The 15,113-nt window shown below is 43.7% G+C and overlaps 1 long non-coding RNA gene across 1 annotated transcript; it reads left to right on the forward strand.

The window, feature by feature from the left end:
• The first annotated feature begins 3,408 nt into the window (after positions 1 to 3,408).
• Positions 3,409 to 14,622, forward strand: LOC140391792 (uncharacterized). The gene is made up of 2 exons (XR_011935186.1): positions 3,409 to 4,726; positions 14,242 to 14,622. It is a non-coding gene; the product is annotated as an uncharacterized lncRNA (long non-coding RNA).
• Positions 14,623 to 15,113: the final 491 nt, after the last annotated feature.

Here is a 15,113-nt window from a genome sequence, read left to right on the forward strand (position 1 = left end):
TCCTGCTTCCCTTTATGTGCCCTTATTGATATCAGCTCCCCTCTAACCACCGCCTTCAACACCTCCCAGACCACTCCCACCTGGACCTCCCCATTATCATTGAGTTCCAAGTACTTTTCAATGCACCCCCTCACCCTTAGACACACACCCTCATCTGCCATTAGTCCCATGTCCATTCTCCAGGGTGGGCGCCCTCCTGTTTCCTCCCCTATCTCCAAGTCTACCCAGTGTGGAGCGTGATCCGAAATGGCTATAGCCGTATACTCCGTTCCCCTCACCTTCGGGATCAACACCCTTCCCAGCACAAAAAAGTCTATTCGCGAGTAGACTTTATGGACATAGGAGAAAAACGAGAACTCCTTACTCCTAGGTCTGCTAAATCTCCACGGGTCTACACCTCCCATCTGCCCCATAAAATCTTTAAGTACCTTGGCTGCTGCCGGCCTCCTTCCAGTCCTGGACTTCGACCTATCCAGCCCTGGTTCCAACACCGTATTAAAATCTCCCCCCATTATCAGCTTTCCCATCTCTAGGTCCGGAATGCGTCCTAGCATCCGCCTCATAAAATTGGCATCATCCCAGTTCGGGGCATATACGTTTACCAAAACCACCGTCTCCCCCTGTAGTTTGCCACTCACCATCACGTATCTGCCCCCGTTATCCGCCACTATAGTCTTTGCCTCGAACATTACCCGCTTCCCCACTAATATAGCCACCCCCCTGTTTTTCGCATCTAGCCCCGAATGGAACACCTGCCCCACCCATCCTTTGCGTAGCCTAACCTGGTCTATCAGTTTCAGGTGCGTTTCCTGTAACATAACCACATCTGCCTTAAGTTTCTTAAGGTGTGCGAGTACCCGTGCCCTCTTTATCGGCCCGTTCAGCCCTCTCACGTTCCACGTGATCAGCCGGGTTGGGGGGCTTCCTATCCCCCCCCCCCCCCCCCTTGTCGATTAGCCATCCCCTTTTTCCAGCTCCTCACCCGGTTCCCACGCAGCTGTATCTCCCCCAGGCGGTGCCCCCCCGCCCATCCCCTCCCATACCAGCTCCCCCCTCTCCCCAGCAGCAGCAACCCAGTAATTCCCCCCTCCCACCCCCACCCCCCCCGCTAGATCCCCCGCTAGCGTAATTACTCCCCCCATGTTGCTCCCAGAAGTCAGCAAACTCTGGCCGACCTCGGCTTCCCCCCCGTGACCTCGGCTTGCACCGTGCGACGCTCCCTCCTTCCTGCTTCTCTATTCCCGCCATGATTATCATAGCGCGGGAACCAAGCCCGCGCTTCTCCCTTGGCCCCGCCCCCAATGGCCAACGCCCCATCTCCTCCACCTCTCCTCCTCCCCCCATCACCACCTGTGGAAGAGAGAAAAGTTACCACATCGCAGGATTAGTACATAAAACTCCTCTTTCCCCCCTTTTTTACCCCCCTCTTCGCCCCCCACATTCGCCCCACCACTTTGTTCAAACGTTCTTTTTAATAACCCGCTCATTCCAGTTTTTCTTCCACAATAAAAGTCCACGCTTCATCCGCCGTCTCAAAGTAGTGGTGCCTCCCTCGATATGTGACCCACAGTCTTGCCAGTTGCAGCATTCCAAATTTTATCTTTTTATGAAGCACCGCCTTGGCCCGATTAAAGCTCGCCCTCCTTCTCGCCACCTCCGCACTCCAGTCTTGATAAACGCGGATCACCGCGTTCTCCCATTTACTGCTCCGAGTTTTCTTTGCCCATCTAAGGACCATTTCTCTATCCTTAAAACGAAGGAATCTCACCACTATGGCTCTGGGAATTTCTCCTGCTCTCGGTCCTCGCGCCATCACTCGGTATGCTCCCTCCACCTCCAACGGACCAGCCGGGGCCTCCGCTCCCATTAACGAGTGCAGCATCGTGCTCACATATGCCCCGACGTCCGCTCCCTTCGCACCTTCAGGAAGACCAAGAATCCTCAGGTTGTTCCTCCTTGCGTTGTTCTCCAGTGCCTCCAACCTTTCCACACATCGTTTCTGATGTGCCTCATGCGTCTCCGTCTTCACCACCAGGCCCTGTATGTCGTCCTCATTCTCGGCTGCCTTTGCCTTCACGACCCGAAGCTCCCGCTCCTGGGTCTTTTGTTCCTCCTTTAGCCCTTCGATCGCCTGTAGTATCGGGGCCAACAGCTCTTTCTTCATTTCCTTTTTGAGCTCTTCCACACAGCATTTCAAGAACTCTTGTTGTTCAGGGCCCCATGTTAAACTGCCACCTTCCGACGCCATCTTGGTTTTTGCTTGCCTTCCTTGCCGCTGTTCTAAAGGATCCACTGCAATCCGGCCACTTTCTCCTCCTTTTTTCATCCGTATCCAGGGGGGATTCCCTTCTGGTTTACCGCACAGTGTTTTTAGCCGTCAAAATTGCCGTTGGGGCTCCTATCAAGAGCCCAAAAGTCCGTTTCACCGGGAGCTGCCGAAACGTGCGACTCAGCTGGTCATCGCCGCACCCGGAAGTCCCTCGCCGCACCCGGAAGTCCCCACATTCAGTTAAATGCTGCCTCATATCTTACCACTGGAATTCGGCTCTTTCTAAGACTGAAATTAAGCCTGGAGCTGGGTGGTGCTTGTATAACCCAAATAGAGCATCTGCGAACAGGTTGTTGGTAAGTAAGTGCCCTTTATAGCAGTCAACAACATTTTCAATTTTCCTGATGGCTGGTGATGGGGTGTTAATTGAGCATACTGCATTTGTCCTGCTTTTTGTGGCAGGTCATACCTAGCAATTTTCCACTTTGCAGGGTAGATGGTGATGATATAGCTTTGTTGGGGTGCAGCTGGTTCTGAAGCACAAGCCTTCAGCACGACAGCCTGGATGTTGTTGGGGCCCATAGCTTTGGTTGTACCAGTGTTCTCTTCAGTTTCTTGATATGAAGTTAAATTGATGTTTTTCCTCAACAGTGTTGCACAGAATTAGACACAGGACTGAAGCTAAGTCCCTAACAATGCTTTTTAAAGGTTTAATATAACTTGCTTTATACGCAATGGCCTGGAGTTTCCACTTGTCTTTGCCACCTGTGCAGACTGAACGGCATTCACCATTAATATAATTGAGGACCGGCAGAGCTGTCAGCCGCTGGGGAATCTTAGTTGACTGCATAGTGGTGCTCCACGGGCAAATCTTCTTCTCTATAATTTACAAATCTCGAGAGCGTCAGAAAATTATAGCTAATGCATCTAAAATGCCTTTACCTATTTCATTAGGCTTGGAAGTTGTTAGATCCTGGAATTTTGTCCATAATAATGTATTATTTTCACCATTATCATTTTTGAAACATATATTTGCACTTCATTACTTTCTCCCTAGTGTTGTTTTGTACTTCCTTATCTATTTTTTTCTTGCATTTGTGTAAATCTTTTCTTTGTTTCCTTCAGTGCCTGTAAGAATTGGTTGCAAAGGTACTGAAGGGCCAAGTGGAAAGTATGTCCACGCATCTTGCGTAAGCTAAATTGTCATCTGTGGCCTTAAAAGAGAAATGAATCTCTTCTTGTACTGAAAATAATTATTGCCTTTGAATGGTGTGATCATAGTTTGTTTCTTCCATGAATTAAAACTTATTTTAGATTCAGACCTATGGAAGCACTCCCCTCAGCCCTGCCATTGTTTTTCTTTTCTTTTCTTCCCTCGTCCCCAGGTTCAGATAAAGTAGTTCTGTATTTATGGTGGATAGAAAGCAGCAACCCCTTTGGAATACAGAGATTATGACACAAGTCAACACCCCACACCCCAGTTTGCTGATCCATCTTTTGCACTCTTGTGCAGCAGATCAGAGGAAGTTGTGAAAAGGATCCGATATTGGTGAGCGGTACCAAAACTGCAGCATAATTCCTGATTTTCAGAATTACAGTGAGGGAGGTGCGAACGGCAGATATGGGAATTATTTTGTTCATTTTCATACTTGAGTTAATGATTGATTTAGTGAATTCATCAGACAGCCTCCGGAGCATCTTTAACCAAAGGAGTTAGTTCCATTTCTACTGTCTAAACTCCAAACTCTGTCTATAGTACTGGCATTGATTAACTGAAACCATTTCCATTATTTTCAAGGAGCCAAGTGGCAGACAAGACAATTACCAGGAAAATACACAGAGGAAAAGTGATCTATTTTACCAGCCGAGTATTTCCATCATTTTCTGTTTTTGTTTCAGATTTTCAGCTTCCACAGTATTTTGCTCTTGTGAACATTAAAGCATTGGTCAAAATTATAGGGAGAAGATATCAGCATTATGCATCGGCAACACCTGTTTTAGTTTACCCAACTTAAGTTTTGTGCTTTACTAGAGTAATCCAAGTAGCGGATATCATACAGTCGAAACACCGGAGATTCATGACATGGTCTTAAAATATCAACTTCATGCTCTATCAAACAAATCGACAAAAAACAGTGTTTGTATTTGCTTATTTTTTTTTTCATGTTATACTGCAGAGTTGGAAATTGTATTTTGCTCATAACTAGTACTGATAAAACACAGACAAAACATTTGTGTATCTTTGTGAAGTCTAAATGCAAATTGTATTCAGCTATTACAAACACAATTTCAATCCTGGTGGCAATTTAACGCATACATTATTGCTGTTATATACACAGGCGCACAGAACAATTAAATAGTATTTAGTATTGCAAATAATACTTTGTTTTTGCCTGCAGGTGGAGTTGAGATCTACAGAGCCAAAGAAAAAGATTCAACATGTTACCTGGCCATAAGGTCTGACAGTCCTGTTATTACATTTTTCATTTACATCTTATGATGTAGCTATGCCTACTAACCTGTTGGAAAAGGCAGGCTGGAAAACCAACTGGGAATGAGGCACCCGTTAAACAATTAAAATAAATCCATGATCCATTTGGTTCTGTAAAATAGACCAACCAGTGGAATAGCATCTTTCACTGAACAATTTTATACTACATGCGATTTGTATACTACTTTAGAACAGTGGATTTTTTGGATGTAGTTTCTTTCTGTTTGTGAATCAGACCAATTTCATTTTTGAATAGAAATAGGAATATCAGGTATAATGCATTGTTTTATGCACAATTTATACAAGTCCATATTTAACTGTATATATGTTTGGTCTAAATTTGGAACTCAGTTTTTAAAATCAAAGATAGTTAAGGCTCATCAATTTGACTTCGTTAATTTTGCACTGTATTGTCCCATATAATCATGTCAATTTTCAAATTTAACTCATGATGGAACATAGGACACTTTAGTGTTGCAAACTAAGGTTCCTGAAGAAATTTATAGCAATTGATATTTCTGTTATGTCCTAATGGAAACTTGTGTTGTTCATTGTGCATCTGTCCTCCGCTTCTGGATTCATATCAAAACATGTAAACTAACAGTCGGCAATGCAAAAAATCTGAATTCTGTGAAAATTGTCTCCAATTAAATCATGCCATAAGAGGACCACATATGAAAATAAGTTCCATTTATGATAGCATATGATTTCTTCTTAGAAATGTCCCAATGGTCTTCACAAATATTGATTTACTTTACAATCCCATTGGTGTTATACGATTCACACATTGAATGTAATATTTATAATAATATTATACTCTTACACTCTGAGTAAGGTGTAAGAAACAATCCTGAGGGCGGCGCAGTGGTTAGCACTGCTGCCTCACAGCGCTGAGAACCCGGGTTCAATCCCGGCCTGGGTCACTGCCCATGTGGAGTTTGCACATTCTCCCCGTGTCTGCATGGGTTTCACCCCCACAACACAAAGATGTGCATGGTAAGTGAATTGACCATATCTTTTTATTAAAACAGTAAAATATATGCAAGGCCAAACGGTATAAACAGTAATTTTGTGTTGGAGAAACAGGGTACCCTCCCCTCAGTACCAACGTACGGGGAGGGGGGGTGGTAGGATACCCTGATTATTAAAACAGTTCACAACACAGTTGTACAAAATCAAATGGTACACGCACTAAACTTTGCGCTGGAGAGACCAGATACCCTCGGCTCTGTACCAACAGAAGGGAAAGGAAGGGGTGTGGTGGGGCGAGAGGGGAAAGGAGCTGGTGGGGAGGGCCCAATAGGACAATGCCTGAACTATCTACAGAGGCAGAAAAACAAAAGAACCTTCAATTATGATGTGTCCGATTACAGGAGTCCCCCAGAGGGGGTGAGGGGTGACACAGTGTCAGGCATGAGTGAGCCCTGCACCCCACTGCAGAGATCCTCATGTGCAGCCTCCGCTCCCGGCACTGGGCAGCTGACAGCCTTCAGACAGCCGCCCTCCGTACCCGGATCCTCCACGACACTGAGTGCGGAGGGTGACACGGGGCCCACCAACCAACCCAGGGCCTGCCTTGATCCCGCCACCAGGATCATCGACAGGTGGGATCTCCACAGGCTCCTCCCGGGCCCCCGCCGCCTGGTCACCGGAAGGCCCTAAAAATCAGTCCGGAAACAGGTCCAGGATGGTGGCAGAGGTGCCCGAAGACAGCGTTTGGGACAGAGGGTCTTCCAAACTATAACCCGGTAAGAACCTAAAAAGCAGGGGGTTATCGATGACCCCCCTCCCCTGAGAAATTGAACAAGTCCAGCGTGCTAATTTGTACTGGGTGGAACGGGCCCTCTAGGGTCCCGGCCGACCCCGAAGCATCCTGCTCGGTGGACAGCGGCAGCTGCTGGGATTTCCTCACTATTCCCCCGCCTCTTTTCTTTCGGGGACTGGACGTGACATCTATGGAAAAGAACCTGAAGTGACGCTGTTTGCAGGGTCACACACTGGGGAGACCTCTATCTCTGGAGGCCCCTCCAGGCTGACTCCTTGTCCCTCAATGCTTCTCTCCAGAATTTGTAGCTGGGACAGAGCACCCTCTGGTTCGAGGTCACGCACCTCACTGCCACCACCCACAGGAGCCTGCGCAGAAGTGTCGCCGGGCCCGGCATTTGATGGCAAAATATCACCGGACTGAGGGTGTTGCTGGGTGATGGTGGGTGAGGCGTAACGACTGCACTCGTGTCAGTAGCCAGGGGCACTGGGTCAGTCAGAGGGTCAGAAGGATCCAAACCTGACCGCTGGCGAATCGCCCTGTTGGTCGTCTTCTCGGCCTTCCGGCCACGCGGCTGTCCCCTCACCGCCATGCCAGTAGATGTAGAGGGGCGGCGGCACCATCAGCGGCAGTGTTAGAGGTGGGGCAATTCTTTCTAATATGGTCCACCTTGCAGCCGTGGCACATCACCCGAGGACCAGAAGATGCAGTAGGTTTTTTCGCCAAAAATGATCTCAAAAGCCCCTTCCAGGACCTCCTTCCGGGCCAGGCAAACAAAGACCTAGCGTCGGAAGGAGAAAATATCCTTGAGGGTGGGGTCTTTGAGGCCGAGCGGGAGCGGTATCACCCCGGATCCGCTGTAACTCCTGCCAAATTACCCCTTAATTGGAAAAAAATAATTGGGTACTTTATGTTTATTTTTTTTTAATCGATCGTGAATATATTATGACAGGGGTACATTTTAGGTAAATAGCATATGTGATGTGTATTTTAAAAATTTATTGGATTATTGTGTTGTGGCCATCAGAGTAATGGATATTAGTGCAATGTTAGAATATGAAATCGTTACCAATTTTGGGTAAGTAGCATTGGCATCGAACACTGCATGGACAGTTATATTCCAGCTAGTTGTGGAGTCTTGGCTTTGCCTTGATAACCTGTCTCTCAACAATGTGCCTTTCCTTATAGAAACATGTTTCAGTGTGATACTTCCAGTTCCCTCAATAACCATCCTTATGCCTTCAGAGATTGCCAATTCGTGACAAAATAGGTAAACATTTAGTGAAAGGGCCTAAGAAGAGACAGCCAAAGATTTGGTTTTATAAGAAAGTTGACAAACCAGAAAAAACTGGGTATCTTCATCCGAGCAATTTGGATTGGAATCAAACCCAGCTGCCAGAGGTGAAAAGTAATATGTATTTGTACCATAGGTGCAGTCATATATCTGTACACATGCAACTTTATATTAGGCCAGGCAATATGATTGAAACTGTGATGCATTTGCTTTGTATTCCAATGCTATGACATCTGTGATTTAATTGGTAGTGTTGGGGCCTTTTAAATCTTGTGAGACCAGCTATATAGCATCTCTCAGATTTTAGTCTGTACAGAACTGGACCTCATCAGTTTTCTGTTAGTAGGAAAAACTATCAGATCTAAAGTCATATTCCTGAGATGAGAATTTTAAAATAAAGTTATTTTTAACTATATTATGTAAAGAAAAAATAATTTGGATTCATGTAGTGCCTTTCTTGACCTCGCAAAGCACTTTACAGGCAATAAGGTGCTTTTTGAAGTGGAGTCACTGTTATAACATAGGAAACAAAGCAACAACTTTTCAGACTGCAAGGTCCCACAAATATTTACGTGATAAATAACTAGATAATCTATTGCTGATGTTGTTTGCAGATTCTCCAGCTCTTCTTCAAATTCTACATCCACTTGAAAAGGTAGACGTGACCGAGGTTTAATATCATCTTTGAAAGATAGTGCTACATTCCTACAGTATTGCACTGAAGTGCCATTTTAGTTTATGTGCTCAAGTCTCCAGTGTGGAGCTTGAATCCACAGTCTCTGACTCAAGTGAGTGTTCTACTGTTGAACTTTGGCAAACACCAAGAGTGGGCCATTTAGGTGATGTCCTAGATGGGACCCCTGTGATGCTGCCTTGGAGGCCGGAGCACTGATGCTGTGGTGGTGTAGGTGTATCCTGTTGATTGTTGGTACCAAGTAATCAAACAAGACCCAAACCTTTTGAGAATGACTTAAGGGAAGATATTCAAACATTGGAGGCAACAGGGAGGTGAACCACAAGGCCAGTGCCTAATGTTAGAGGGAGTGTGTTATGATAAGAGATTTGGGGCAACCTTTGCCTAACCCTGTAATAATATATTGGGCTGGAATCTCCATCAGCAGGATCCTCCATTTTGCTGGCAGCGCACTCAGGCCCGCGGATTTTCCGATGGTGTGAGGGTGGCCACATTGGGAAACCCCATTGGCTGGCTGCCAGGACAAAGAATCCTGTTGCTGGTGGGGGCGTGTCCCACCAGAAAACAGATGGGGCAGGTCAAAGGATCCCACCCATTATCTTTGGAGATTGTTATTCCTGTATCAGCCTCTTTTTCTCAACTACACAACCTAGAATATGCACACAGATTTCATTTAGGAGAGGTTCAAGTTGCTATATATTAAATTGCATCTCCAGGCTTGTCAATAAAACCACAGCTGTCTGCCCTCAGCTTTCTGAATTAATTGTATTACTATCATTGTGTACAAAGAAATGATCTGCCACCGATATTACATTTAAATGCCTGTCAAAGTATGAGCTCCAGATTACCAAACTATAACACCTGTTATCTTTGGACTCTTTATTGCTGTTACAGCAATTCTGTAATTCTGTAAATCACTTGTTGTTTTGTTGGATATAACAGAAGTTTACAAGATATTGTTTTAACTGTGAGTAATTTTTGTATGAGTGGTAAAAGTAGCAACAACTGAATAAATGTTTTTGAATCTTTCATTTTCCCTCAGTTTTTTCCCCACTCAATATATAGGTAAATATAATTAGCACTATTCACATGTTCTTCATATTTGGGTGACTTAGAGCTGTGTTGGTACCTGATATGCTCTGAATACATCCTTTTGAGACAAGTCTATTTTAACAGATGATTTCTACAAGTTTTCCTCAAGTGGATAACACTTAGAAATGTTTATTCTTTTAATTCCTTTTGGGCAATGCTATGAACTTTGTATAGCTAATACTTTATTTTATAGGTGCTGCAACTGTAGAAGGTGTGTATGCTGAGTGAAGAAATGGCCCTTTTTGGCTATTCTCTTACATTGTAACCAAAATTTATATACCAGATGATTGCTATTATAAACCAAGAATGCATTTCAGTTTTCAAAATCAAAATGTATTTTTTACAATATGTGAAAAACGAAGTCCCCCATGTTTTGGGCACCAAAGGATGAATTTTAATGCAATGCTATGTGTTGGTCTAGCTCTTGATGTACCAAGGCATTGGGCAATGGAGTGTTGGGACAATAGATTTGCATCTGATGTGAGCATTCCCCTTTCCGCTGGGCTTTCAAGCAGTTGTGAATTCCCATAGGAAGGGAAATCAATTTAAGTAATTCTCTCACTTGCACGTGCATCTTATTGTTGCCGTTGACCACATGGTTCAATAGAGGCTGGGGTAAATCAAAAATGTAATTCAAACCTTTTGAACCAAAACATGTACAAATTTAAATATTAACAATTTAACTGATCAAACAGGTCAACTGCTCATTTGAATGATTTAGTGGGCACTGGCGATTTGAAATTTATAAATGTTGATTGCTATGCAAATTTAAGAAACAGAACTTCTCATTTTCAGCCTAACAGAATGCTGAGGTGGTATATTGCCAAATCCATCAACTACAAAGCAGAGGCTGTTGTTGAAACTGTAATGGTGCTGTAGTTAGGCAAGCACCTTGGGTACTGCATTTAACTCTGGTCACCAAAACATGAAGGGCAAGCATCAGAGGCTGTGTAATGAAGCTGATTTCTACTCTGAGTCATAAGGATAAACTAGAACTCTTGAATGAAAAAAGGAATTGATATTGAATTTGTACAGGGCTCTGACTTGACTACAGATGGAGCAGTGCCACACGTAGTTCCTTACATTTCATTGCAGGAGGACTATTACAGCCATTGAATGGGTTCAGTGAAGGGTCACCAGACCTGTTCTATGAAAAAGCAAGTCATAAAAGTGGGAATATTTCAATGGAATGATGCAAATCAAGACAAAATCAAACTGACGATATTGAAAATGATTAACACTTTTGAGAGGGTATAAAGATTATTTCCATTGGATGACAAATTGATAAAAAATGGGAAAACTCAAGATTATCACTAAAACAACAAAAGAAAAAGCATTATTGCAACACCAGTTACTTATTTAAGTGGTTAATGTGGTGTAAAACGTACCATTATAAAAGAAAATTGGACAAGGATTTGGAAATGAAAAGCATAGACTATATGGAGGGTGGAGTTAGAAGTAGATAGCTTCAGTTGAAGGTGCAACATTGGCAGAGAAACAGTGGGCCGAGTGACCTGTACTGTAATTTCTAGGAACTCCTTAGCCTTGAAAGGTGAATGAGAGAAGCCTTTATTGAGCTATGTAAAGTAAGGTGGGGAATAGGAGGTAAATCAGGAGCATTATTTAATTATTAAGCCACAACTGTAAGATATATGACAGCTATCGAGCAAGAAACACAGAGTTATTAAGTCCCCAAATAGTCATTTGGGTCAGAAATTAAGGAGAAAACTCTGGAATTTGGAATACCACAGGGATCAATACAGGGCCATTGCTGTTCTCCCTGTATTTAAATGACTTGGAATCAAGGAAAGGAATCACAGCTGCACTTGCAAATAATGTAATAATGGGGTGTGGTATTTCAAACAAAAGGTAGGTGGCAAACCAAGTGGCACACATTGGGAAGATTGGCTCGCAAGTGGGAAAAGCCGTCTAATAAGAAGAAATAAAGTGCCAACCTCCAATCTATTCTCATAACTGAAATTTCTCATCCCTGGAGCTATTCTTGTAAACCTCTTCTGCACTCCCTCCATTGTGCTCACATCCTTCCTGTAGTGTGGCAACTAGAACTGTACACAATATTCCAGCTGCAATACAGTTTTATGGAATCATAGTATTTACAGTGCAGAAGGGGGCCATTCTGCCCATCAAGTCTGCACCCGCCTTTGAAAAGAGCACTCGACTTAGGCCTGTGCCTCCACCCGATCCCAGTCACCCCACCTAACCTTTTTGGACACCAAGGGCAATTTATCATGGCCGATCCACCTAACCTGCACATCTTTGAGCTGTGGGAGGAAACCCACGCAGACATCGGGAGAGCGTGCAGACTCCACACAGACAGTTACCTGAGGCTGGAATTGAACTCCGGTCCCTGGAGCTGTGATTACAGTAACTTTCTACAGTAAGAAATGTCCCGAAGACTCCTGAACACCTAATATGTGACTGATAATAAGTGAAACTGGCTTTGTATGTGACACAAATGTAGGCTGGTCATTATTACACCATTTTGTTATAAAAACACAAACAAGATACTATGCCATGTTTTGTGGAAAACAAAACTTTGTGATGACTTTATTTCCAAATTTCCTTCAGATATTATAGAAATAAAATATTTTGTAAATAATTAGGGATTATCATTAATCCAGGAGACTGCTGTAATACTCAGATTTCACCACTAGATGTCACATGAATTGCATACAAAATCAAATGGGCTTCAGCGAATGCGTTTACATGTTTTGACTTCCACTCAAAAGCCACAGAATTTCTGTCTAAATAACGTGAAAACGAAGGGTGTGTGCTGATTGTATTGAATTCAAAAGTGAGTTATGGCAACTGAAATATATATTTGGGAATTCCATGCAGATTATCAATTGCTGATGGTGCAAACTGCTGTGGGACAATTGAAGATGTGACAAAATAGATCTCTGCATCATTAGCATGCATGCAAAAGATGGCTTAATTCTTCTAAATAACACTCAAAAAGGGCAATATATAAATGATGACGAGGCGTCGGCCAAAGATGGAACAGTGCAATACACAAGAGGTGTCTGAAGGTGCGAGAGAAGTCTTGCGATAATGTAATGTCTACAATGGAAGCAGAAAGATGTGCCCTGGAGATGGACTGTAGAGACATTCAGAGAGACCAAGGAATTCAATGAGGATCGGTGCAGTATTATCAGGCACATTAGAGGTGACGACTGTTTCAATGCACTCCTGGCCAGCCTCCCATGATTTACCTTCCATAAACCTGAGGTCATCCAAAACTCTGCTGCCCATATCTTTACTCGCATCAAGTCCCCTTCAACCATCCTCCCTATACTCGCTGACTTACATTGACTCCCGGTCAGGGAGCGTCTTGAATTAAAAATCCTCAGTTTGATTTTCATATCCCCCCATGGCCTTATCCATCCTTATCTTTGTACTCTCCCTCCAGACCAACAACTCTCCCAAGGTGTCTGCATTCCCGTAAATCAGGCCTCTTGAGCATCCTCAATTTTATTCACTCCACCATTGGTGGCTATACCTTCAGTTGCGAGTGCCCTAAGCTCTGTAATTCCCTCCCTTAATCTCTACCCTGCTTTCCTCTTTTAATTCACTCCTTAAAACTTAACTCTTTCATCATCTACCGTAATAGAAATATAAAAAATAGGAGTAGGAGGAGGCTATTCGGCCCTTCAAACCTGCTCCACCATTTGTTATGATCATGGTTGATCATCCAACTCGATAGCCTGATCCCACCTTTCCCCAATATTCTTTGATCCCCTTTGCCCCAAGTGCTATATCTAACTGCTTCTAGAAATTTCTTTTTAAAAATAAATTTAGTGTACCCAATTCATTTTTTCCAATTAAGGGGCAATTTAGCATAGCCAATCCACCTACCCTGCACACCTTTGGTTGTGGGGGGCGAAACCCACGCAAACACGGGGAGAATGTGTAAACTCCACACGGACAGTGACCCAGAGCCGTGATCGAACCTGGGACCTCGGCGCCGTGAGGCAGCAATGCTAACCACTGCAGCACCGTGCCGCCCTCTGCTTCTTGTAATAATAACACTTTGTGTGGCGTAATGTCAAGTTTTGTTTTGTAGTGCTCTGAAATAGCTTGGGGCATTTTGTTACATTAAAAGTGCTTTATAAATGACAAAGTTTTGTTGTAGCGGTTTTGCTGCATGTGATTTTGATGTTCGAAGCTTTAAGTGACAGTATAGTTGCAAGGTTATGATATGACCTACTGCTTTAGAAAAAGGTTTGAGATAGGGCAATGGTTAGAAAGGATGGAGATGTTGAGAGTTAGAGAAAAGTTTGTTCATGTCCAAAAATTGGCAGGCAAGTGTCAAAATATGCCTTTAAGAGATAGCAGCAGCACATCACTCAAAGTGAAATGTGTCACGCGATCCAGTCTTGGTTTCACTTTTGCTTTTGAGCAGAATGCGCACATCCATACATTTCTATCTATGTACATCTATTATGTACCATGCACCTAGACAAAATAAATAAACCCATGACATGTTTCCCTAAGCATTATGAGTGATTGGTGCCTTTATATCATTAAAACACCACAGCATTGTGGGATGCAGCTGACCTACTCTCTGAATTCAAAATGTTTAAACGGCGTACTGAGCTTTGGTTTCTTGATTTAGGTGTATCTGAACCAGACAAGCAAGCCATTAAATTTGCCTAACAATTGGCAATGAAGATCTACACAGTGGACATGTCAGAATTAACAGCAGAAGTGCTAATAGACCCCCAAAAGATATGGACTACATTGGAGGACCGGTTCAGAATCAGATTAATGTTCCGTTATCATCAGCTGGAGATCAGGTCATTTCAACAACATTCTACAGAATTCAAATACTACTTCATTGGCAGATGAAGAGAAAAGAGGGCATACTGTGATTTTTTTTTTTTAAAGCAGAACAAGCAGATAGAATTGTTGAGTTGGTGATTGCATCCACTCCAGTGGAAGTGTTGCAGAAAGATCTGCCAGACAAGCACAAAATGTAAAGCAACAAAGAGCAACACATAGATGGACATATGTATGAAGGGTTCCTCACAGGTCAACAAACTTTCAAATCCTTAGTACAATCCCAATTTTAATGCACTAGAGTACCTGGATCGAGCAAGACATGTGGAAGATCATAGAATCATAGCATTTACAGTGCAGAAGGGGGCCATTCAGCTCATCGAGTCTGCACCGGCCCTTGGAAAGAGCACCCTACTTAAGCCCACACCTCCACCCTATTCCGTAACCCCAACTAACCTTTTTTGGACACTAGGGGAATTTAGCATAGTCAATCCACCTAACCTGCACATCTTTGGATTGTGGGAGGAAACCGGAGCACCCAGAGGAAACCCACGCCGACAAGGACAGAACGTGCAGATTCCGCACAGACAGTGGCCCAAGCTGTAAATCAAACCTGGGACCCTGGAGCTGTGATGCCACTGTACTACTGTGCTAAGGTGTGGTCTTCTGCATTGTTACACTCCTCGTTGATGCTATAACTGGACAGGA

Source organism: Scyliorhinus torazame, chromosome 15, assembly GCF_047496885.1.
Source record: "Scyliorhinus torazame isolate Kashiwa2021f chromosome 15, sScyTor2.1, whole genome shotgun sequence".
Lineage (NCBI taxonomy): Eukaryota > Metazoa > Chordata > Chondrichthyes > Carcharhiniformes > Scyliorhinidae > Scyliorhinus > Scyliorhinus torazame.